Raw genomic sequence first — 23,746 nt, forward strand, 5'->3', positions numbered from 1 at the left:
TGGATTCAGGTACGATGATTCTAAGTGAAATAAGTCACACAGAAAAAGAAACATCGTAAGATATCACTAATACACGGAATGTAACCTTGGCTACACAGGAAATGAATTACAAAACAGAACAGTGGCTCAAATGTAGAAAACAAACTTATGCTTGCTTAAGGCGAAAGGTGAGTTTGGGTGCTGCATAAAACCAGAGATTGAAATTATCACAGATACCGTTCCATAAGCCAAATATGTAATAGACAAGAGCTACTCCTTGCTCAACGAAGTGGACTCAACACCCCATATTAAACGCCTAAGAATATACCTGACTAGTAAGAATCTGAAAACCTATGGATTTATATGTCTCCGAAAGAGAATCAAGCGTGTGTACAGCGGCATAAACGCAGCAGTGATAGGATTGGTGAGGTTCGGTTAGAAAATGTAGACCCTTTGAAGTCATATTGCATGGTACCCATTCCATGGGTCTCAACTCTCCAGGTTTAAGGGATTCTTCCTTCAGTTAAAACATGCATGTGGAACCCAGAGTATGATCCACCGTGTGATCGGGAAACGTGTTCAAATGTGTCTCAATTTTCGTCCTCTGGTACTCAGGTGCAACATTCCAGACGCTTTACTAACACTCTCCCCACTTGGAGAGTCATTGCCTTTAACCTCATGTTTGGCCCAGTTTGCAATTTCTGCGTAAGATGAACAGGAATAGGGAGAACCTATGAGAGACTAGCTGGAGGTGTCTGGACGGGCAAATTTAACTCTCATTTCCCACCGGGAAGAGGAATTCACCAAAAGCTCAGCGTGCCATGCCGGAACCACACTAGGGCCTGAAGCAATCTAGCGGTGTTGCGGCCAGCTCACAAGAAAGCGAGTTGAAGAAAGGAGCTCAGGGGCACTGTCATTTACAAACCTGCAGAGTTATAAATGACAGCTATCGTCCAAAAATATATTGAAGTAAGGCTGCCAAGAGGACTTGAAAGCAGGGCAGAATTGCAGGAAACCGATTTCAGGAGGTAGACTGGAATTGCATGTAAAGCATAGGAAAAGAGGCAGAACGTCCACAATGATGCACTTGGCCAAGAAGGGCATATGCGTTTTTTCCTGAATATATTCAGGAAAATATGCATACGCCATTTTTTGCCAACCAAGCAAGCTTGCAAAGGAAATCTGCCCAACAATGAAGTCTCACTGCCTCCCGGTCAAAAGGGCCATCTGAAAAAAGTGTAAAATCCAGAAAGGCAGGACAGGCCATGGAGAACTGGGAGCCTTGTTATGCTGATGGGCGGGATGTAAATTGCCAACAGCCACTCTGGAGAAGTGTATGGTGTTTCCTGAAACATCTAAAAAACAAAGCAACAGAGCCTAGGGCACTTCCACTTATGCTCCTATAGCTTAGGGAAATTAAAATCAAAAAGACACAGCCACCCCAAAGTTTGGACCAGCTCTGTTTACAAGAACCTCATTTACGGTACATGTTCAATTTCGCAGAAATCAAAAAATGGATAAAGACGTTGTGCTACTTATGTACAATGCAATATCACTCAGCAGTGAAATCTATGTCCTCTGGCCTGTAGCAGCATAATGAGTGGATTCAGGTACGATGATTCTAAGTGAAATAAGTCACACAGAAAAAGAAACATCATAAGGTATCACTACTACACGGAATGTAAACTTGGCTACACAGGAACTGAATTACAAAACAGAAAAGGGTCTCAAATGTAGAAAACCATCTTATGCTGGCTTAAGGGGAAAGGTGAGTTGGGGTGCTGCATAAAACCAGAGATTGAAATTAGCACAGATACTATTCCATAAGCCAAATATGTAATAGACAACATCTACTCCTTGCTCAACGAAGTGGACGCAACACCCCATATTAAACGCCTATGAATATACCTGACTAGTAAGAATCTTAAAACCTATGGATTTATATGTCTCCGAAAGAGAATCAAGAGTGTGTACAGCGGCATAAACGCAGCAGTGATAGGATTGGTGAGGTTTGGTGAGCAAATGCAGACCCTTTGAAGTCATATTGCATGGTACCCATTCCATGGGTCTCAACTCTCCAGGTTTAAGGGATTCTTCCTTCAGCTAAAACATGCATGTGGAACCCAGAGTATGATCCACCGTGTGATCGGTAAATGTGTTCAAATGTGTCCAGTTTTCATCCCCTGGTTCTCGGGTGCAACATTCCAGACGCTTCACTAACACTCTCCCCACTTGGAGAGTCAGTGCCTTTAACCTCCTGTTTGGCCCAGTTTGCAATTTCTGCGGAAGATGAACAGGAATAAGGAGAACCCATGAGAGACTAGCTGGAGGTGTCTGGACGGGCAAATTTAACTCTCATTTCCCACCAGGAAGAGGAATTAACCAAAGGCTCAGCATGCCATGCCGGAACCTCTCTAGGGCCTGAAGCAATCCTGCAGTGTTGAGGCCAGCTCACAAGAAAGCGAGTTGAAGAAAGGAGCTCAGGGGCACTGTCATTCAAAAACTTGCAGAGTTATAAATGCCAACTATCATCCAAAAATATATTGAAGTAAGGCTGCCAAGAGGACTTGAAAGCGGGGCAGAATTGCAGGAAACCAATTTCAGGAGGTAGACTGGAATTCCATGTAAAGCATAGGAAAAGAGGCAGAACGTCCACAATGATGCACTTGGCCAAAATGTGTATGCGTTATTTCCTGAATATATTCAGGAAAAAACGCATATGCCCTTTTTGGCCAACCAAGCAAGCTTGCAAAGGAAATCTACACTACAATGAAGTCTCACTGCCCCCCGGTCAAAAGGGCCATCTGAAAAAAGTGTAAAATCCAGAAAGGCAGGACAGGCCACGGAGAACTGGGAGCCTTGTTATGCTGATGGGCGGGATGTAAATTTCCAATAGCCACTCTGGAGAAGTGTATGGTGTTTCCTGAAACATATGAAAAACAAAGCAACAGAGCCTAGGGCACTTCCACTTATGGTCCTATAGCTTAGGGAAATTAAAATCAAGAAGACACAGCCACCCCAAAGTTTGGGACGGCTTTGTTTAGAAGAACCTCGTTTGCAGTACAAGTTCAATGTCACAGAAAGCGAAAAATGGATAAAGAAGTTGTGGTACTTACGTACAATGCAATATCACTCAGCAATGAAATCTATGTCATCAGGCCCGTAGCAGCATAATGAGTGGATTCAGGTACGACGATTCTAAGTGAAATAAGTCACACAGAAAAAGAAACATCATAAGATATCACTACTACACGGAATGTAAACTTGGCTACACAGGACCTGAATTACAAAACAGAACATGGTCTCAAAGGTCAAAAACCAACTTATGCTTGCTTAAGATGAAAGGTGAGTTGGGGTGCTGCATAAAACCACAGATTGAAATTAGCACAGATACCGTTCCATAAGCCAAATATGTAATAGACAAGAGCTACTCCTTGCTCAACGAAGTGGACACAACACCCCATATTAAACGCCTAAGAATATACCTGACTATTAAGAATCTTAAAACCTATGGATTTATATGTCTCCAAAAGAGAATCAAGCGTGTGTACAGCGGCATAAACGCAGCAGTAATAGGATTGGTGAGGTTCGGTGAGCAAATGCAGACCCTTTGAAGTCATATTGCATGGTATCCATTCCATGGGTCTCAACTCTCCAGGTTTAAGGGATTCTTCCTTCACCTAAAACATGCATGTGGAACCCAGAGTATGATCCACCATGTGATCGGGAAACGTGTTCAAATGTGTCTCAATTTTCGTCCCCTGGTACTCGGGTGCAACATTCCAGACGCTTTACTAACACTCTCCCCACTTGGAGAGTCAGTGCCTTTAACCTCCTGTTTGGCCCAGTTTGCAATTTCTGTGGAAAATGAACAGGGATAGGGAGAACCAATGAGAGACTGGCTGCAGGTGTCTGAACCGGCAAATTTAACTCTCATTTCCCACCAGGAAGAGGAATTAACCAAAGGCTCAGCCTGCCGTGCCGGAACCACACTAGGGCCTGAAGCAATCCAGTGGTGTTGCGGCCAGCTCACAAGAAAGCGAGTTGAAGAAAGGAGCTCAGGGGCACTGTCATTCACAAACCTGCAGAGTTATAAATGACAGCTATCGTCCAAAAATATATTGAAGTAAGGCTGCCAAGAGGACTTGAAAGCGGGGCAGAATTGCACGAAACCGATTTCAGGAGGTAGACTGGAATTGCATGTAAAGCATAGGAAAGGAGACAGAACGTCCACAATGATGCACTTGGCCGAAAAGGGCATATGCGTTTTTTCCTGAATATATTCAGGAAAAAACGCATACGCCCTTTTTGGCCAACCAAGCAAGCTTGCAAAGGAAATCTGCCCTACAATTATATCTCACTGCACCCCCGTCAAAACGGCCATCTGAAAAAAGTGTAAAATCCAGAAAGGCAGGACAGGCCATGGAGAACTGGGAGCCTTGTTATGCTGATGGGCGGGATGTAAATTGCCAACAGCCACTCTGGAGAAGTGTATGGTGTTTCCTGAAACATCCAAAAAACAAAGCAACAGAGCCTAGGGCACTTCCACTTATGGTCCTATAGCTTAGGGAAATTAAAATCAAAAAGACACAGCCGCCCCAATGTTTGCGACGGCTCTGTTTACAAGAACCTCGTTTACGGTACAAGTTCAATATCATTGAAAACGAAAAATGGATAAAGAAGTTGTGGTACTTACGTACAGTGCAATATCACTCAGCAATGAAATCTATGTCATCAGGCCCATAGCACCATAATGAGTGGATTCAGATACGATGATTCTAAGAGAAATAAGTCACACAGAAAAAGAAACATCATAAGATATCACTACTATACGGAATGTAAACTTGGCTACACAGGAACTGAATTACAAAAAAGAACAGGGTCTCAAATGTAGAACACCAACTTATGCGTGCTTAAGGCGAAAGGTGAGTTGGGGTGCTGCATAAAACCAGAGATGGAAATTAGCACAGATATCGTTCCATAAGCCAAATATGTAATAGACAAGAGCTACTCCTTGCTCAACGAAGTGGACACAACACCCCATATTAAACGCCTAAGAATATAGCTGACTAGTAAGAATCTTAAAACCTATGGATTTATATGTCTCCGAAAGAGAATCAAGCATGTGTACAGCGGCATAAACGCAGCAGTGATAGGATTGTTGAGGTTCGGTGAGCAAATGCAGACCCTTTGAAGTCATATTGCATGGTACCCATTCCATGGGTCTCAACTCTCCAGGTTTAAGTATTATTCCTTCAGCTAAAACAAGCATGTGGAACCCAGAGTATGATCCACCGTGTGATCAGGAAATGTGTTCAAATGTGTCTCAGGTTTCGTCCCCTGGTACTCAGGTGCAACATTCCAGACGCTTTACTAACACTCTCCCCACTTGGAGACTCAGTGCCTTTAAACTCCAGTTTGGCCCAGTTTGCAATTTCTGCATAAGATGAACAGGAATAGGGAGAACCAATGAGAGACTAGCTGGAGGTTTTTGGACGGGCAAATTTAACTCTCATTTTCCACCAGGAAGAGGAAACAACCAAAGGCTCAGCGTGCCATTCCAGAATCACACTAGGGCCTGAAGCAATCCTGTGGTGTTGCGGCCAGCTCACAAGAAAGCGAGTTGAAGAAAGGAGCTCAGGGGCACTGTAATTCACAAACCTGCAGAGTTATAAATGACAGGTATCGTCCAAAAATATATTGAAGTAAGGCTGCCAAGAGGACTTGAAAGCGGGACAGAATTGCAGGAAACCGATTTCAGGAGGTAGACTGGAATTGCATGTAAAGCATAGGAAAAGAGGCAGAATGTCCAAAATGATGCACTTGACCAAAAAGGGCGTATGCGTTTTTTCCTGAATATATTCAGGAAAAAACGCATACGCACTTTTTGGCCAACCAAGCAAGCTTGCAAAGGAAATCTGCACTACAATGAAGTCTCACTGTCCCCTGGTCAAAAGGGCCATCTGAAAAAAGTTTAAAATCCAGAAAGGCAGCACAGGCCTTGAAGAACTGGGAGCCTTGTTATGCTGATGGGCGGGATGTAAATTGCCAACAGCCACTCTGGAGAAGTGTATGGTATTTCCTGAAACATCCAAAAAACAAAGCAACAGAGCCTAGGGCACTTCCACTTATGGTCCTATAGCTTAGGGAAATTAAAATCAAAAACACAGCCACCCCAAAGTTTGGGACGGCTCTGTTTACAAGAACCTCGTTTACGGGACAAGTTCAATATCACAGAAAGCGAAAAATGGATACAGACGTTGTGATACTTACGTACAATGCAATAACACTCAGCAATGAAATCTATGTCATCAGGCCCGTAGCAGCATAATGAGTGGATTCAGGTACGATGATTCTAAGTGAAATAAGTCACACAGAAAAAGAAACATCATAAGATATCACTACTATACGGAATGTAAACTTGGCTACACAGGAACTGAATTACAAAAAAGAACAGGGTCTCAAATGTAGAACACCAACTTATGCGTGCTTAAGGGGAAAGGTGAGTTGGGGTGCTGCATAAAACCAGAGATTGAAATTAGCACAGATACCGTTCCATAAGCCAGATATGTAATAGACAGGAGCTACTCCTTGCTCAACGAAGTGGACTCAACACCCCATATTAAACGCTTAAGAATATACCTGAGTAGTAAGAATCTTAAAACCTATGGATTTATATGTCCGAAAGAGAATCAAGCGTGTGTACAGCGGCATAAACACAGCAGTGATAGGATTGGTGATGTTCGATGAGCAAATGCAGACCCTTTGAAGTCATATTGCATGGTACCAATTCCATGGGTCTCAACTCTCCAGGTTTAAGGGATTCTTCCTTCAGCTAAAACATGCATGTGGAACCCAGTGTATGATCCACCGTGTGATCGGGAAACGTGTTCAAATGTGTCTCAGTTTTCGTCCCCTGGTACTCAGGTGCAACATTCCAGACGCTTCACTAACACTCTCCCCACTTGGAGAGTCAGTGCCTTTAACCTCCTGTTTGGCGCAGTTTGCAATTTCTACGTAAGATGAACAGGAATAGGGAGAACCAATGAGAGACTAACTGGAGGTGTCTGGACGGGCAAATTTAACTCTCATTTCCCACCAGGAAGAGGAATTAACCAAAGGCTCAGCATGCCATGCCGGAACCACACTAGGGCCTGAAGCAATCCTGCAGTGTTGAGGCCAGCTCACAAGAAAGCGAGTTGAAGAAAGGAGCTCAGGGGCACTGTCATTCAAAAACTTGCAGAGTTATAAATGCCAACTATCATCCAAAAATATATTGAAGTAAGGCTGCCAAGAGGACTTGAAAGCGGGTCAGAATTGCAGGAAACCAATTTCAGGAGGTAGACTGGAATTGCATGTAAAGCATAGGAAAAGAGGCAGAACGTCCACAATGATGCACTTGGCCAAAATGTGTATGCGTTATTTCCTGAATATATTCAGGAAAAAACGCATATGCCCTTTTTGGCCAACCAAGCAAGCTTGCAAAGGAAATCTACACTACAATGAAGTCTCACTGCCCCCCGGTCAAAAGGGCCATCTGAAAAAAGTGTAAAATCCAGAAAGGCAGGACAGGCCACGGAGAACTGGGAGCCTTGTTATGCTGATGGGCGGGATGTAAATTGCCAACAGCCACTCTGGAGAAGTGTATGGTGTTTCCTGAAACATATGAAAAACAAAGCAACAGAGCCTAGGGCACTTCCACTTATGGTCCTATAGCTTAGGGAAATTAAAATCAAGAAGACACAGCCACCCCAAAGTTTGGGACGGCTTTGTTTAGAAGAACCTCGTTTACAGTACAAGTTCAATGTCACAGAAAGCGAAAAATGGATAAAGAAGTTGTGGTACTTACGTACAATGCAATATCACTCAGCAATGAAATCTATGTCATCAGGCCCGTAGCAGCATAATGAGTGGATTCAGGTACGACGATTCTAAGTGAAATAAGTCACACAGAAAAAGAAACATCATAAGATATCACTACTATACGGAATGTAAACTTGGCTACACAGGAACTGAATTACAAAAAAGAACAGGGTCTCAAATGTAGAACACCAACTTATGCGTGCTTAAGGGGAAAGGTGAGTTGGGGTGCTGCATAAAACCAGAGATGGAAATTAGCACAGATACCGTTCCATAAGCCAAATATGTAATAGACAAGAGCTACTCCTTGCTCAACGAAGTGGACACAACACCCCATATTAAACGCCTAAGAATATAGCTGACTAGTAAGAATCTTAAAACCTATGGATTTATATGTCTCCGAAAGAGAATCAAGCATGTGTACAGTGGCATAAACGCAGCAGTGATAGGATTGTTGAGGTTCGGTGAGCAAATGCAGACCCTTTGAAGTCATATTGCATGGTACCCATTCCATGGGTCTCAACTCTCCAGGTTTAAGTATTATTCCTTCAGCTAAAACAAGCATGTGGAACCCAGAGTATGATCCACCGTGTGATCAGGAAACGTGTTCAAATGTGTCTCAGGTTTCGTCCCCTGGTACTCAGGTGCAACATTCCAGACGCTTTACTAACACTCTCCCCACTTGGAGAGTCAGTGCCTTTAAACTCCAGTTTGGCCCAGTTTGCAATTTCTGCATAAGATGAACAGGAATAGGGAGAACCAATGAGAGACTAGCTGGAGGTTTTTGGACGGGCAAATTTAACTCTCATTTTCCACCAGGAAGAGGAAACAACCAAAGGCTCAGCGTGCCATTCCAGAATCACACTAGGGCCTGAAGCAATCCTGCGGTGTTGCGGCCAGCTCACAAGAAAGCAAGTTGAAGAAAGGAGCTCAGGGGCACTGTAATTCACAAATCTGCAGAGTTATAAATGACAGGTATCGTCCAAAAATATATTGAAGTAAGGCTGCCAAGAGGACTTGAAAGCGGGGCAGAATTGCAGGAAACCGATTTCAGGAGGTAGACTGGAATTGCATGTAAAGCATAGGAAAAGAGGCAGAATGTCCAAAATGATGCACTTGACCAAAAAGGGCGTATGCGTTTTTTCCTGAATATATTCAGGAAAAAACGCATACGCACTTTTTGGCCAACCAAGCAAGCGTGCAAAGGAAATCTGCACTACAATGAAGTCTCACTGTCCCCTGGTCAAAAGGGCCATCTGAAAAAAGCTTAAAATCCAGAAAGGCAGCACAGGCCATGAAGAACTGGGAGCCTTGTTATGCTGATGGGCGGGATGTAAATTGCCAACAGCCACTCTGGAGAAGTGTATGGTGTTTCCTGAAACATCCAAAAAACAAAGCAACAGAGCCTAGGGCACTTCCACTTATGGTCCTATAGCTTAGGGAAATTAAAATCAAAAACACAGCCACCCAAAGTTTGGGACGGCTCTGTTTACAAGAACCTCGTTTACGGTACAAGTTCAATATCACAGAAAGCGAAAAATGGATACAGACGTTGTGATACTTACGTACAATGCAATAACACTCAGCAATGAAATCTATGTCATCAGGCCCGTAGCAGCATAATGAGTGGATTCAGGTACGATGATTCTAAGTGAAATAAGTCACACAGAAAAAGAAACATCATAAGATATCACTACTATACGGAATGTAAACTTGGCTACACAGGAACTGAATTACAAAAAAGAACAGGGTCTCAAATGTAGAACACCAACTTATGCGTGCTTAAGGGGAAAGGTGAGTTGGGGTGCTGCATAAAACCAGAGATTGAAATTAGCACAGATACCGTTCCATAAGCCAGATATGTAATAGACAAGAGCTACTCCTTGCTCAACGAAGTGGACTCAACACCCCATATTAAACGCTTAAGAATATACCTGAGTAGTAAGAATCTTAAAACCTATGGATTTATATGTCTCCGAAAGAGAATCAAGCGTGTGTACAGCGGCATAAACACAGCAGTGATAGGATTGGTGATGTTCGGTGAGCAAATGCAGACCCTTTGAAGTCATATTGCATGGTACCAATTCCATGGGTCTCAACTCTCCAGGTTTAAGGGATTCTTCCTTCAGCTAAAACATGCATGTGGAACCCAGAGTATGATCCACCGTGTGATCGGGAAACGTGTTCAAATGTGTCTCAGTTTTCGTCCCCTGGTACTCAGGTGCAACATTCCAGACGCTTCACTAACACTCTCCCCACTTGGAGAGTCAGTGCCTTTAACCTCCTGTTTGGCGCAGTTTGCAATTTCTGCGTAAGATGAACAGGAATAGGGAGAACCAATGAGAGACTAGCTGGAGGTGTCTGGACTGGCAAATTTAACTCTCATTTCCCACCAGGAAGAGGAATTAACCAAAGGCTCAGTGTGCCAATCCGGAACCACACTAGGGCCTGAAGCAATCCTGCGGTGTTGCGGCCAGCTCACAAGAAAACGAGTTGAAGAAAGGAGCTCAGGGGCACTGTCATTCACAAACCTGCAGAGTTATAAATGACAGTTATCTTCCAAAAATATATTGAAGTAACGCTGCCAAGAGGACTTTAAAGTGGGGCAATATTTCAGGAAACCGATTTCAGGAGGTAGACTGGAATTGCATGTAAAGCATAGGAAAAGAAGCAGAACGTACACAATGATGCACTTGGCCAAAAAGTGCATATGCGTTTTTTCCTGAATATATTCAGGAAAAAACGCATACGCCCCTTTTGGCCAACCAAGCAAGCTTGCAAAGGAAATCTGCACTACAATGAAGTCTCACTGCCCCCTGATCAAAAGGGCCATCTGAAAAAAGTGTAAAATCCAGAAAGGCAGGACAGGCCATGGAGAACTGGGAGCCTTGTTATGCTGATGGGCGGGATGTAAATTGCCAACAGCCACTCTGGAGAAGTGTATGGTGTTTCCTGAAACATCTAAAAAACAAAGCAACTGAGACTAGGGCACTTCCACTTATGGTCCTATAGCTTAGGGAAATTAAAATCAAAAAGACACAGCCACCCCAAAGTTTCGGACGGCTCTGTTTACAAGAACCTCGTTTATGGTACAAGTTCAATATCACAGAAAGCGAAAAATGGATAAAGAAGTTGTGGTACTTACATACAATGCAATATCACTCAGCAATGAAATCTATGTCATCAGGCCCGTAGCAGCATAAGGAGTGGATTCAGGTACGATGATTCTAAGTGAAATAAGTCACACAGAAAAAGAAACATCATAAGATATCACTAATACATGGAATGTAAACTTGGCTACACAGGAACTGAATTACAAAACAGAACAGTGTCTCAAATGCAGAAAACCAACTTATGCTTGCTTAAGGGGAAAGGTGAGTTGGGGTGCTGCATAAAACCAGAGATTGAAAGTAGCACAGATACCGTTCCATAAGCCAAATATGTAATAGACAAGAGCTACTCCTTGCTCAATGAAGTGGACTCAACACCCCATATTAAACGCCTAAGAATATACCTGACTTGTAAGAATCTTAAAAACTATAGATTTATATGTCTCCGAAAGAGAATCAAGCGTGTGTACAGCGGCATAAACGCAGCAGTGATAGGATTGGTGAGGTTCGGTGAGCAAATGCAGACCCTTTGAAGTCATATTGCATGGTACCCATTCCATGGGTCTCAACTCTCCAGGTTTAAGGGATTCTACCATCAGCTAAAACATGCATGTGGAAACCAGAGTATGATCCACCATGTGATCGGGAAACGTGTTCAAATGTGTCTCAGTTTTCGTCCCCTGCTACTCGGTGCAAATTTCCAACGCTTTACTAACACTCTCCCCACTTGGAGTGTCAGTGCCTTTACCCTCCTGTTTGGCCCAGTTTGCAATTTCTTCGGAAGATGAACAGGAATAGGGAGAACCAATGAGAGACTAGCTGGAGGTGTCTGGACGGGCAAATTTAACTCTCATTTCCCACCAGGAAGACGAATGAACCAAAGGCTCCGCGTGCCGTGCTGGAACTAGATTAGGGCCTGAAGAGATCCGGCGGTTTTGCGGCCAGCTCACAAGAAAGTGAGTTGAAGAAAGGAGCTCAGGGGCACTGTTATTCACAAACCTGCGGAGTTATAAACGACAGCTGTCATCCAAAATTATACTGAAGTAAGGCTGCGAAGATGACTTGAATGCGGGGCAGAATTGTTGGAAACCGATTTCAGAAGGTACACGGGAGTCGCTCTTAAAGCATAGGAAAAGAGACAGAACTTGGAAAATAATGCACTTGGTAAAAAAGGGCATATGTGTTTTATACACAGCTCTCATAACTGAGGGGAGGAGATTCCCACCCGGCTCCAACTGCCACCTCAGGGCTCACATTACCAAGGCAACGTGAGCAAGCCAGGCAGGAGTTACCTCACAGCAGAGGTCCCACCTCACAGAAGGGTGAGAAACCCAGCCAACATCAGACTCTCACCAGAGGGCCCACATCACCTAGGGGATGGGAACCAGGCAGGAGTGTCTTCACACCAGTGGGGCCACATCATCGAAAGGTGAGGTACTCAGCACATGTGTCCTCAAACCAGAGGACCCACATCACCAAGGGCCTCGGAGTGAGGCAGGCAGGAGTAGCCTCACAACACTGGGCCCATAGAATAAAAAAGTGAGGAATCCAGCAGTTGGAACCTCCCAGCAGGCGGCCCAGAGCACCGAGGCTATGGGATCCAGGCCACAGTGAACTCACAGAAGGGGGCCCATGTCATGAAACTGAGCAACCCAGCCATTGGGACCTCAGAGCAGGAGGCCCACATCCCCATGGGGATGGAAATCTGGTAGGAGTGTCCTCGCACCACTGAGAACGTATCAGAAAATTTTGGGCGACCAGCAGTTAGGGCCTGACGCCAGAGGACCCTCATCATCAAGGGAAGGAGGCTCCCAGCAGGCTCCAACTGCCACCAGAGGGCTGACGTCGCCAAGGCGATGTGTGCCAACCAGGCACGAATGACCTCACAGCAGAGGGCCCACCTCAGAGAAGTGTGACGAACCCAGTCAGGATCAGACTCGCAGCAGAGGGCCCACATCACCAAATGGATTGGAACCAGGCAGGAGTGTCCTCACATGAGTAGGGCCACATCATCTAAAGGTGAGGAACCCAGAACATGTGGCTTCAAACCATAGGACACCCATCACCAAGGGGCTGGGAGTGAGGCAGGCAGGAGGAGCCTCATAACAGAGGGCCCAAAAATAAGAAAGGTGAGGAATCCAGCAGTTGGAACCTCCCAGCAGGCGGCCCAGAGCACAGAGGCTAAGGGATCCATGCCGGAGTGAACTAACACCAGACAGCCCACATCATGAAACTGTGAGCAACCCAGACATTGGGACCTCAGAGCAGAAGGCCCACATCCCCATGGTGATGGGAACATGACAGGAGTGTCCTGGCATCACTGGGCTCACATCAGAAATCGTGGGGTGCTCAGAAGTTAGGGCCTGACGCTAGAGGGCACTCATCACCGAGTGGAGGAGGCTCCCAGCAGGCTCCAGCTGCCACCAGAGGGCCAACGTCGCCAAGGCGATGTGTGCCAGCCTGGCAGGAGTGACCTCACAACAGAGGGCCCACCTCACAGAAGGGTGAGGAACACAGCCAGGATCAGACTCTCACCAGAGGGCCCACATCACAAAGGGGATGGGAACCAGGCAGGAGTGTCCCCACACCAGTGGGACAACATCATCGAAAGGTGAGGATCCCAGCACATGTGTCCTCAAACCAGAGGAACCACATCACCAAGGGTTTCGGAATGAGGGTGGCAGGACCAGCCTCAAAACACAGGGTCCATAGAATATAAAAGTTGAGGAATCCAGCAGTTGGAACCTCCCAGCATGTGGCCCAGAGCACCGAGGCTATGGGATCCAGGCCGCAGTGAACTCACAGCAGAGGGCCCACATCATGAACCTGTGAGCAGCCCAGCCGTTGGGACCACAGAACAGAAGGCCCACATCCCCATTGGGATGGGAACCTGGCAGGAGTGTCTTCGCACCACTTAGCACATATCAGAAAATGTTAGGAACCCAGCAGTTAGGGCCTGACGCCAGGGGGCCCTCATAACTGAGGGGAGGAGACTCCCAGCAGGTTCCAACTGCCAACAGAGGGCCCACGTCTACAAGGTGGCATGCGCCAGCCAGGCAGTAGTGACCTCACAGCAGAGGGCCTATCTCACAGAAGGGTGAGGAACCGAGGCAGGATGAGACTCTCACCAGAGGACCCACAACACCAAGGGGATGGGAACCAGTCAGGACTGTCCTCCCACCAGTGGGGCCACATCATCTAAAGGTGAGGAACCCAGCACATATGGCCTCATATCAGAGGACATACATCACAAAGGGGATGGGAGTGAGGCAGGTAGGAGTAGCTAAAAACAGAGGTCCCAAAGAATAAAAAAGGTGAGGAATCCAGCATTTGGAACCTCCCAGCAGGTGGCCGAGAGCACAGAAGCTATGGGATGCAGGCAGGAGTGAACTAACACCAGAGAGCCCACATCATGAAACTGTGAGCAACCCAGGCGTTGGGACCTCAGAGCAGAAAGCCCACATCCCCATGGGGATGGGAACCTGACAGGAGTGTCCTGGCATCACTGGGCTCACATCAGAAAACGTGGGGAACCCAGCAGTTAGAGCCTGATGCTAGAGGGCCGTCATCACCGAGGGCAGGAGACTCCCAGCAGGTTCCATGTGCCAACAGAGGGCCCACGTCGCCAATGTGATGTGTGCAAGTCAGGCAGGATTGACCTCACAGCAGAGGGCCTACCTCACAGAAGAGTGAGGAACCCAGCCAGGATAAGACTGTCACCAGAAGGCCCACATCACCAAGGGGATGGGAACCAGGCAGGAGTGTCCTCACACCAGTGGGGCCACATCATTGAAAGTTGCGGAACCCAGCACATGTGGCCTCAAACCAGAAGACCCACATCACGAAGGGGTTGCGAGTGAGGCAGGCAGGAGGAGCATCACAACACAGGACCCATAGAATACAAAAGTTGAGGAATCGAGCAGTTGGAACCTCCCAGCAGGCAGCCAAGAGCACAGAGGCTATGGGATCCAGGCCACAGTGAACTAACACCAGAGAGCGCACATCATGAAATTGTGATCAAAACAGCCGTTGGAACCTCAGAGCAGAAGGCCCACATCCCCATGGAGATGGGAACCTAAGAGGAGTGCCCGAGCATCACTGGGCTCACTAAGAAAAGTTGGGGAGCCCAGCAGTTAGGGCCTGACGTCAGAGGGCCCTCATCACAGAGGTGAGGAGGCTCCCAGCAGGGTCCAAGTGCCACCAGAGGGCTCATGTCAACAAGGCGAGGTGAGCAAGCCAGGCAAGAATTACCTGATAGTAGAGGGCCCACCTCACAGATGGGTGAGGAACCCAGCCAGGATCAGACTCTCACCAGAGGGCCCACATCACAAAGGGGATGGGAACCAGTCAGGATTATCCTCACACCAGTGGGGCCTCATCATCTTAAGGTGAGGAACCCAGCACATGTGTCCTCAAACCAGAGGACCCACATCACCAAGGGCCTTGGAGTGAGGCAGGCAGGAGTAGCCTCACAACACAGGGCACATAATATAAAAAACGTGAGGATTCCAGCATTTAGACCTTGCAGCAGGCGGCCCAGAACACCGAGGCTATGGGATCCAGGCCACAGTGAACTCACAGCAGAGGGCCCACATCATAAAACTGTGAGCAACCCAGGCGTTGGGACCTCAGCGCAGAAGGCCCACATCCCCATGGGAATGGGAACCTGGCTGGAGTGTCCTCGCACCACTGGGCACACATCAGAAAATGTGGGGAGCCCACCATTTAGGGCCTGACACCAGAGGGCTGTCATCACTGAGAGGAGGAGGCACCCTGCACGCTCCAACTGCCACCAGAGGGCTCACGTCTCCAAGGTGACGTGTGCCAGCCAGGCAGGAGTGACCTCACAGCAGAGGGCCTACCTCACAGAACGTTGAGGAACCCAGCCAGGATTAGACTCTCGCCAGAGGGCCCACCTCACCAAGGGGATGGGAACCAGGCAGGAGTGTCCTCACACGAGTGGGGCCACATCATTGAAAGGTGAGGAACGCAGCACATGTGGCCTCAAGCCTTAGGACAGTCATCACCAAGGGGCTGGCAGTGAGGCAGGCAGGAGGAGCCTCACAACAGAGGGCACATAGAATAAAAAAGTTGAGGAATCCAGCAGTTGGAACCTCCCAGCAGGCGGCTCAGAGCACCGATGATAAGGGATCCTTGCTGGAGTGAACTCACAGCAGAGGGCCCACATCATGGTACTGTGAGCAAGCCAGCCGTTTTGACCTCAGAGCAGAAGGCCCATATCCCCATGGGGATGGGAACCTGGCAAGAGTGTCCTCACTCACTTGGCGCACATCAGAAAATGTGGGGAGCCCAGCAGTTATGGCCTAAGGCAAGAGGGCCCTCATCACCGAGGGGAGGAGGATCCCAGCACACTCCAAATGCCACCAGAGGGCCCACGTCGCCAAGGTGACGTGTGCCAGACAGGCATGATTGACCTCACAGCAGAGGGCCCACCTCACAGAAGGGTGAGGAACCCAGCCAGGATCAGACTCTCACCTGAGGGCCCACATCAGCAAGGGGACGGGAACCAGTCAGGACTGTCTTCCCTCCAGTGGGGCCACATCATCGAAAGGTGCGGAACCCAGCACATGTGGCCTCAAATCAGAGGACACATATCACAAAGGGAATGGGAGTGAGGCAGGCAGGAGTAGCCTAAAAACAGAGGGCCCAAAGAATAAGAAAGGTGAGGAATCCAGCAGTTGGAACCTCCCAGCAGGCGGCCGAGAGCACAGAAGCTATGGGATGCAGGCAGGAGTGAACTAACAGCAGAGAGCCCACATCATGAAACTGTGAGCAACCCAGGCGTTGGGACCTCAGAGCAGAAGGCCCACATCCCAATGGGGATGTGAACCTGGCTGGAGTGTCCTCGCACCACTGGGCGCACATCACAAAACGTGGGGAGCCCAGCAGTTAGGGCCTGACGCCAGAGGGCCCTCATCACCGAGGGGAGGAGGCTCCCAGCAGGCTCCAAGTGCCACCAGAGGGCTCATGTCCACAAGGCGAGGTGAGCAAGCCAGGCAGGAGTGACCTCACAGCAGACGGCCCACCTCACAGATGGGTGAGGAACCCAGCCAGGATCAGACTCTCAACAGAGGGCCCACATCACCAAGGGGATGTGAACCAGGCAGGAGTCTCCTAAGACCATTGGTCCCACATCATCGAAAGGTGAGGAACCCAGCACATGTGGCCTCAAACCAGACGACACACATCACGAAGGGGCTGGGAGTGAGACAGGCAGGTGTATCCTCACAACAGAGGGCCCAAAAAATTAAAAAAGTGAGGAATCCAGCAGTTGGAACCTCCCAGCAGGCGGCCAAGAGCACAGAGGCTATGGGATCCAGGCCTCTGTGAACTAACACCAGAGAGCCCACATCATGAAAATGTGAACAACCCAGCCGTTGGGACCTCACAGCAGAAGGCCCACATCCCCATGGAGATGGGATCCTAAGAGGAGTGCCAAAGCATCACTGGGCTCACTAAGAAAAGTTGGTGAGCCCAGCAGTTAGGGCCTGATGCAAGAGGGACCTCATCACCGGGGGGAGCAGATTCCCAGCACGCTCCAACTGCCACCACACGGCTGACTTCACCAAGGCAATGTGTGCCAGCCATGCAGGAGTGACCTATCAGCAGAGGGTCTCCCTCACAGGTGGGTGAGTAACACAGCCAGGAACAGACTCTCACCAGGGGGTCCACATAACCACGTGGATGAGAACCAGGCAGGAGTGTCCTCACACTAGTGGGGTCACATCATCGAAAGGTGAGGAACCCAGCAAAGGTGGCCACAAACCAGAGGACCCACATCACCAAGGGGTTGAGAGTGAGGTAGGTGTCTGGACGGGCATATTTAACACTCATTTCCCACCAGGAAGAGGAATTAACCAAAGGCTCAGCGTGCCCTGCCAGAAGCAGATTAGGGCCTGAAGCAGTCTTGCGGGTTTGCAGTCAGCTCACAAGAAAGCGAGTTGAAGAAAGGAGCTCAGGGGCCCTGTAATTCACAAACCTGCAGAGTTATAAATGACAGATAACGTCCAAAAATATATTGAAGTAAGGCTGCGAAGAGGACTTGAAAGCGGGGCAGAATTTCAGGAAACCGATTTCAGGAGGTAGACTGGATTTGCATTTAAAGCATAGGAAAAGAGGCAGAACATCGACAATGATGCACTTGGCAAAAAAGGGCGTATGAGTTTGTTCCTGAATATATTCAGGAAAAAACACATATGCCCTTTTTGGCAAACCAAGCAAGCTTGCAATGGAAATCCGAACTACTATGAAGTGTCACTTCCCCCCGGTCTAAAGGGCCATCTGAGAAAAGTGTAAAATCCAGAAAGGCAAGACAGGCCATGGGGAAAAAGGAGCCTTGTTATGCTGATGGGTGGGATGTAAATTGCCAACAGCCACTCTGGAGAAGTGTATGGTGTTTCCTGATACATCTGAAAAACAAAGCAACAGAGTCTAGGGCATTTCCACTTATGGTCCTATAGCTTAGGGAAATTAAAATCAAAAAGACACAGCCACCCCAAAATTTGGGAAGGCTCTGTTTACAGGAACCTCTTCAACAGTACAAGTTAAATATCCCTGAGAACAAATAATTGATAAAGAAGTTGCGGTACTTACGTACAACAGAATACCACTCAGCAATGAAATCTGTGTCACCAGGCCTGTACCAGCATAATGAGTGGATTGAGGCACGATGATTCTAAGTGAAATAAGTCACACAGAAAAAGAAACATCATAAGGTATCACTAATGCACGGAATGTAAACTTGGCTACACATGAACTGAATTACAAAACAGAAAAGGGTCTCAAGTTTAGAAAACCAACTTATGCTTGCTTAAGGGGAAAGGTGAGTTGGGGTGCTGCATAAAACCAGAGTTTGAAATTAGCACAGATACCGTTCCATAAGCCAAATATGTAATAGACAAGACGTACCCCTTGCTCAACGAAATGGACTCAACAATGAGGTATCACCTCACACCTGTTAGAATGGGCATCATCTGAAAATCTACAAACAACAAATGCTGGAAAGGGTGTGGAGAAAAGGAACCCTCTTCCACTATTGTTGGGAATATAAATTGATACAGTCACTATGGAGAACAATATGGAGTTTCTTAAGAAACTAATAATAGAATTACCATATGATACAGCAATCCCAGTACTGGACATATACCCAGACAAAACCATAAATCAAAAAGAGACATTCACCGCAATGTTCATTGCATCACTATTTACAATATTGAGGTAATGGAAGCAACCTAAATGCCCACAGACAGACGAATGCATAAAGATGTGGTACATATATAAAATGGAATATTACTAAGCCATGAAAGGAATGAAATTGGGTCATTTGTAGAGACGTCGATGGATCTATAGACTGTCATACAGAGTGAAGTAAGTCAGAAAGAGAAAAACAAATCTTGTATATTCATGCATATATGTGGAACCTAGAAAAACTGTACAGATTAACCGTTTTGCAAGGCATAAATAGAGCAACAGATGTAGACAACAATCGTATGGACAACAAGGGGGGAAAGCTCTTGGGGGGTGGTGGTGGGAGGAATTGAGAGATTGGGATTGGCATGTAAACATTTATATGTATAAAATAGATAACCAATAAGAACCTGCTGTATAAAAATATAAAATAAAATTCAAAATTAAAAAGAAATAAAATTTAAAAAATAAAACAGAAAAAACAATTATTCCCTTCACATACATGTATTTATATGAATAAATTATTTCCATGCTTATATCTGTAAATACAAAAAAGAGGAATAAAATCTACCTTGAACCAAAAACGAAAAAGAGAAAAAAAAAACAGAACCCACCAGTTACTCAGAGGAAAACCGTATCAGGGCACTTGCTCCAGTTGTAAACAATTCTGAAGTTGGTCAGTGGTGGGGAATCGTCTCCCATTCAGCCAGCAGCCCCCACACAACAAGCGTCCTCATTGCAAAGCTGGGGCACCGTGCCGAGGCATCTGTGAGTAAACGTGAGCTGAGCCCCAGGCCAGTTGCTGCTGAACTGTTCCCACCCTTCCCAGGTAAAACACCTGAATATATACAAGGACTTGAAAGCCTAGAGGAAGGGCCATGGAGCCACACGAGTGACAGCATGCCAGCTGACTTGGTGCCTGCAGGCCAGCCAGGATGGTCCTGGCCCTGGGTGCTCTTCTGGAAGATTTCCATTTCCCTGCCTGAGATACCCGTCCTGTCCCTGCCCCCACTGCTTTTTTCCTTCCTCACCTCTGCCCAGGGAGAAATTCCAGCAGCAGGTATGGGTGACACATCCTCTTCTTTAGCAGGTGGCAGCCTGGCAACTGCTGCAGAAAGTCCAGCAGAGCCCCACTCACACTGGGCCACCCACAAAGCCATGGCCTCTCACTCCCTCCCACCAGCCCAGCCCCGAGACTGCTGACAGGGCAGAGAAAATGGCGTCAGGCACAGCTGCAGGGGCTCTTGCTGCCTGGAGTGGTATTTATATTGATCTCAACCCAGGCACACCTGGGGAGGGCTGGCCGGCACGGTAAGGCTGCCCAGGTCAGCCAATCATCACCCCTCAGGGGCTCACAGTTGCAGAAAATGGAACTTGCTGAACCGGCCAGGTCCAAGGAACAGCTGTGGGCTCCTGAGAGTCAGGATAGACAAGGGGCTGCAGCTTTGGCTTGTTTTCTAATCATTTTATCTGGCCCATGAGTGGGAGACAACTTCAAGAAAACCCTCTCCTAATGAGAGGAACCCAGGAGTCAGGGAGAGGAGGGGGTGGGTGGTGGTTGGAGACAGAGGCCTGGTGCCCTGGGTGCAGTGGAAGTCTCTGGAAGACCAGGTGGAGGGAGGCCACACAGAGTGATGCCCAGGGTCACAGACCTGTCGGAGCTGCTGTTTGTTAGTTCAAGTCCTGCTCTGAGGTGCTCTGTGTCAGCTCTGAGCAACAGGTGAGCTGGGGGTGCTCTTCAATGAGGGCTATGTGCACGGTTCCTGTGTGCCCAGCCCTGCCACGGTACCTGCAAGGGTAGCTCTGTATCCTGGGAGGGGCCTGACCATGAGAGCCCCGTGGGCTGGGTTGGGGGTGGGGTACCTGCCCAGGAGAGCTCCATATCCTGGGATTGGCCTGACCACGAGAGCCCCATGGGCTGCTGGGGACCTGGTAAAGGATGTCAGGACAGTCAGTGAAGCCACCGAGGATATACCTGCAGTTGCTCCTAATTCCTACACCCTGCTGGTCATTCTACCAACCACCAGGACATGGTATTCTGTATTAGTTTTCAATGATGCCTTCTTTTGTATTCCATTAGTCCCAGAGTCACAAGAAATTTTGGCTTGTGAGTGGCAGGACTCAACATACAACTAAAACAATACTTCCGGGCCGTCTTGCCCCAAGGGTTCAAAAATTCCCACACCATCTTTGGGGAAAGCTTAGCTAAAGACCAAAAAGTTCTACCTCTGGAAAAGGAAACCCTCCTTCAATATGCAGATGACATTCTGATCGCCAGCCCTACTAAGGAGGCCTCTGAACTACCAAGCCAATAAAGGATAGAAGTTGTCCAAGAAAAAGCTCAAATATCACAGACTGCGGTGACCTGCCTGGGCTTCATTCTCACACAAGGTCAGAGAAGCCCATCCCAGGAAAGGGAAGAAACCATTTGCAGCCTTACCCCTTTCTAAAACTAGAAGACAGCTTAGGGGTTCCTGGGGAGGCCAGGGTTTGCTGCTTCTGGATCCCTAACTACAGTCTACTAGCTGGGCCTCTATATGAAACACTGAAAGGAAAAGATGATGATCCTTTTCAACAGAATCCAGAAGTGGCCTTTCAAGAATGGAAAGAGCAGTCAATTCAGACCCTTGCCCTGGAACTCCCTAATTGAGCTAAACCCTTTGACCTTTACATTCCTGGTGAAAGGTGAATCGCCATTGGAGAATTAGTGCAAAAACTGGGACCACTTGAAATGGAACAACGCAAGAATGCCATCCAGGTAGGATAAACTACAATCACCAAGGGGCTTGGCCCACTGCCACATCTGGCCAAGATACTGGCGGTATCTAAAAACCTGGAAATCAGCAGCCCAAAAGGCCACCTCCCTCCTAAGGGAAAAGGACCCCACATGGTGATCCTAATCACCAACCATGCCCTGAAGTTGCAGGGTTCGCTCTGTGGGCACACCGACCTCGAGTGAGGAGGCCCTCCAACTCCAACATCCAGAGATAACTGGGGGCAACAGGGCACCATGACGACTCGTGTGAACATCACTTGACCTGGAGTTTCTCTCATAAAACAACAATAGTGTGTCCCGAAGGAGTAGACTACTGCTTGCAGAACTTACTGCACCCAGAGGGGAGCTAATAATCTTGGCGGGGGAACCGTATATCACACTGTCACCATAGAGAAGCCTACAGACACCGTGATGATGGTGGCCAATAAGACCGGCTGGACTCCTGTTTACTTCAAAAGGCTGTTGACTCAGTGGCCATCATGGTCCTTGATCACCACTGACCCTGGACTGTCTGGAAGTTGAGCGGGCAGGGCTCTGACACCTGGTGCTGTTTTTACGTTAATTCAGGGGCCTAATTGAAGAAAGAGCAGACTACTGGTCAGAGCATCTAGGCTGGCAGAAACGGTCAGCCTAAGGTGGCCGAACAAATGTGGGGCGGGGTGAAATCGGCCCCCACAGCGTCTCTGCACATCTCTTTCCTGGACCCTTAAAGGTCATTAGAATCTATAACACTTCCAATGCTGGTGCTCAGGCGGACGAGCAGGCAGGCAGGGGTCCTGGGGCCAATCAACGTCACCTGGAGGCTGCTGGGGAGAAGTTCTGACCCTCGTCCCCTGGTATGAGGGCTCCCAACTCAGCACTCAGCAGTTACAGAAGAAGGGTCTGCACCCTCAGCACTCCAAGAATGAGGAACGGGACAAAAGGCAGAGGAGGGGTTTGTCCCCAGCAAAGCCCATTAAAAATCCCTGGGAGATAAAAATAGAATCTGGGCAATAAAGTCAAGTCTGACCTTTTTTATCCTTTGTGCTTTGTCTAATTTCACGTGCTCCTAGGGTCCCGCATGCAGAGGTTCCACACCCGACACTTCAGACCAGATTTCCTAGTGCAGAATGGCTGGGTCGACACCTCAGCTCCTGGGGCCCAGTGCAGACTCCGAGATATAGAGCCTGAGCTGCAGCCAACCCGGCCCTCGAGAGCTCCGCCCCCTCCCTCCCACTGACTCTGACAGGATCTCTACACAGCAGCCCAGCCCACAGCCCACGGGGTAGTGCATGCTCTCACCTCTCCATTCTCTGATCAAAATATAAAGTTTCCTTTGCTTGTGAACCAAACTCAGTCTCGATCTGTTGGCCCCAATGACACTGGGCAGGGGGACACTTGTTGGGGTCCACTCTGGAGGATCAGTAACAGAAATTGAGACTATTGTAACTTCAATGAACAGATGTGTGAGCCAAACTGTAGTTAACATAGAACAGTTTATAAGGCTCGGGTAAAATAAGATGTTTCTAACACTTCCATTTGATATTTCCATCACTTTATTATAAGCAAGTTCAGTGAAAAGGTTTGTCTTATTTGTCAGGTCAATATTAGAGAAATGAAGTGATTTCTTTCCAAGGATGTACATCTAATAATCTTGGTTAAAGCTTCAATCTTGTTTTAAATGCTTTTCCATTGAAAATGATACCTCTCTTTCAGCTCCCCCATTTCTGAGAAGTATAAAATCTTATAATTTATTATTACCAAAGGGGAAAGGTGGGAGGAGGGATAAATTAACAGTTTGGAATTAACACATACACACTGCTATGTATAAAAT

This window comes from Orcinus orca, chromosome 2, assembly GCF_937001465.1.
Source record: "Orcinus orca chromosome 2, mOrcOrc1.1, whole genome shotgun sequence".
NCBI lineage: Eukaryota > Metazoa > Chordata > Mammalia > Artiodactyla > Delphinidae > Orcinus > Orcinus orca.